This window comes from Convolutriloba macropyga, chromosome 10 (genome assembly GCF_964194025.1).
Source record: "Convolutriloba macropyga chromosome 10, txConMacr16.3, whole genome shotgun sequence".
Classification (NCBI taxonomy): Eukaryota; Metazoa; Xenacoelomorpha; order Acoela; family Convolutidae; genus Convolutriloba; species Convolutriloba macropyga.
The window spans coordinates 38,287,265-38,290,649 of NC_134477.1; positions in this window are offsets into that span (position 1 = coordinate 38,287,265).

A 3,385-nucleotide genomic window follows, 5' to 3' on the forward strand; every position below is an offset into this window, starting at 1 on the left:
CATGAAATTCAAAAAAAAAATTTTAATTTTGAATGCTACGCTGGATGAGTTTTTTAATTATACAACACACATTTCTCTAAGATGAACATATCTATCGGCCAAAATTGACTGAAAAAAAACCCATTTGAGTATATAGTTCCTCCCCCCACAAGTGGGGTTGGAACAATTAAATGAGTCAAAAGAATTATAGAAAAGTAATTGGAAATATTTTACAATGATTCTCAGGAAAATTATAACAACGGAAAGAAGTCAAAAATTATTTACTAAAACTTTATTCAAACTGGTGTGCCCAAAAGATGTTTTCCAAATGTTTTCCAAACTTTTTTCAAAAAAATTTAGCTATCGATTTTTTGTTATTGTGAAAAAGCAATATTGATGCAATCTTCTTGAACACTAGGAAAGTTTGTTTTATCTCTGCAGCAAAGCAGACGTTCTCTCTATTAAAAAAAAGATGACTTTCTTAAAGGTTACTAAACATCGTGATAAACCTAATTGGAGGCAAGATATATAAAGTTCTTTTCTGAAAGAAAAATTTTTGCAAACACACTCTGAAAGCACATTAAGCTCCGGCCCCGCTCATCCACATGAGAACAGATAGAAAACCACAAAAATTCAAGTAATTTTCCACAAAAATTGTGAACTAACAAAAAATTGCCTCCAATGCATATACTTCTGTGTTGTAAAAATACCGCATTAAATTGATAAGATCTGTCATAATTAAGAAAGCGAAGCAAGACGAACAACAAAGCCAACAAACAACAACAAACATTAATTACATCCAGAACCTTATGTCTTTTCTTTTATAAAAAAACCTCAATAACATAGTCACAAAAGCGTCAGATCGAACTCGAACAGTAAAAAATAACTTGTGCCTTATTAGAAAAGATATGGGACGATAACAAGACTCGGTTACGATTAGACAAAAAAGAAAAAAACAGCAAAGTAAATAAATTCAATTATATTTCTAAAAACAGTTAATTTCAAAGTAAGAAACACCATTAGATGTCAATTGAATTTTTACAAACGTTTAATTATCAACAATGTCAATGTATGAGAGCAATAGAACCTGTCTTTGTTCAATTTTTATTGCGGTTACAAAAAGAACATCAAAGAGAGACAACAAACAAAAAATCAAACAAAACTTGTGAGAAAACGCTGTCGAAGCCGTAATGCCATTCTCTGTCCCACAAAAAACGTTTGGTTGCGCTTTCTTAAAAATCCAGTAATGCAGTAGGTAATTTTACATTATTGAGACCAGGTAAAAGTTGACAAAAAGCGAAATTGTTTAAAAGCAAGAAATACTTTTGTGTTTTTCGAAAATAAATAATTTTAATGTCATGAAATCAGTCAGCTACAAAATGAAAGAAATAGGTTCGTTTGTTCGTGCAGATGAAAACCTTTAGATCTGTATATATCGGAATATGTCTTACAAAAACAACATCAAATATGGACAAAAATTAAAAAAAAATACTTTTTTTTGCGAAAAACCCGTGTCGAAGCCAGTACTGTCATAACGAAATCCTTAAAAACTTTAGATTTTGTACTTTTGCGCCTTCACTGATTGCCAATATTGTCATATGTGATCTTTAATTAACAAAACTAGGCAAACAAAAACACCAAAAATGAAAATAATCACGAAGCTAGAAATCATTTTTTAAACAATTGTTTTCAAAGTCATTCATCTTTGCTGACACTCAGCTACAACTTCACCAAATTAAGAGAAAAATGGTGGCAAAATCCAAAAAGCCTTTTTTATTTTAAAAAAAAGCAATTTTAAAAATCAAAACGACCACAAGCTTTGAAATAAAAAAACCTAAATAAATGTTTTTTGAACTGCCTAGAAGATCAATTGAACCTATCATCAGTGTGCTTTGATTTGAATTGTTCTATTCAGTTTCTAACATAAATAGATCGCTTCTTTAAATAGACCAACTGATTACAATCGGATTTATTTTTGGATTTTAACAGTCCAAGATTGGACCAAATCTAGCTTTGCTATTGCTGTTCACCCACTAGGAACACTTAATTCTTTCGAATTCTTATAGATATAGATAATTTGGTAGTAAAAAATTCAAAATTGCTGCGTTTTTGATAATCATCGAGATAGGTTAGCAAAAAACGGCCAAACTTTAATTCCAGGGCACTCTTAATTTTAGACAAAAAAATTTTAGCCAAAAAAATGTTAGCCAAAAAAATATATCGAAATAGTCAACAATATATTTTTGTCTTTAAAAATCAAATCAACAACACTTGTTGACAATTTAACATATTTTAACAAATTTGACTAAATTTTCGATAAAACTTCTGGCAAATGTGATTAAAAATAACGCAAATCAATCTCAATATTCACAAAAATTTGAACCTCGATAAATCGCTGCAGAAAACGAAATTCAAAATAAAAATCTTTTTTAACTTCATATTCTACGCTGGATAGGCTTTCTAATGATACCACTCACAACTCTCTACGATGATTATACCGATCAGCCATAATTGTCTGAACAAGAAAAACCCTGTTGAGTGTATAGTTCCTGCCCCCCCCCCCCCTCCTTCCCCTCAAGAGGGGTCGGAACAGATATTTTTAATGTCTCATCGTGTCATGTGTCTGAATGTTTATTTCTGGTTCATTGGCAAAATACTGATTTGCCTATAGCAAATAATCATATTTCAGATTGATTGCACAAAGGGAATAGTCAATTGACACTATGTTTTCATTCGCAAAGAATACAGATTTAACTCAAACTGAAGCGGAAAAGTGCTCAAGAAAATGGCGAATTCTGATGAAAACTCTTTTTCTTTGCCAGTTTTACCAAAAAGGCAGAAAAACTGAAATCTTGCATAGACAAAAAAGTGCTAAACAGTTGAAAAGTTTAAAAATCTCTATCTAGTTGAACAAAATACTTAGATATACTTCTTAGGATCTAATGAAAAATTGAATTGTTGAGATAATAAATCCTTAACCAGAAGATACCCTTAACTGATGTAACAAAAACGGCTGATACCGTGTTGTTGGATTTTTTATTTCTTTTCACGGAAATCTAGGTACACATTTTTATTATTGAGTTCTTTAAACTTTTTAAAAATCAGGAATATCAAAACACTTTCAAGGTTTCAACATATTATAAACACAATTATTTTTATTCGCCGGGTAACTGATTCAATCGGTTTCTGATCCTAGTTAAATGCCATCATAACGCTCCCTCTTTTTAATGATAATTCGAATGATCTTTTCCCGAATGAAATCAATTAAAAATAAAGTCAAAATTTATTCTCTCAGGGGAAAGCAGGTCTGCAATTTGTATAACCTAATTTTATTAAATAGTCATTAAACTTTTAGGAATTCGTGCAAGCAACTTGTAACTATCGTGAATTTAATGTATTTTGGAAT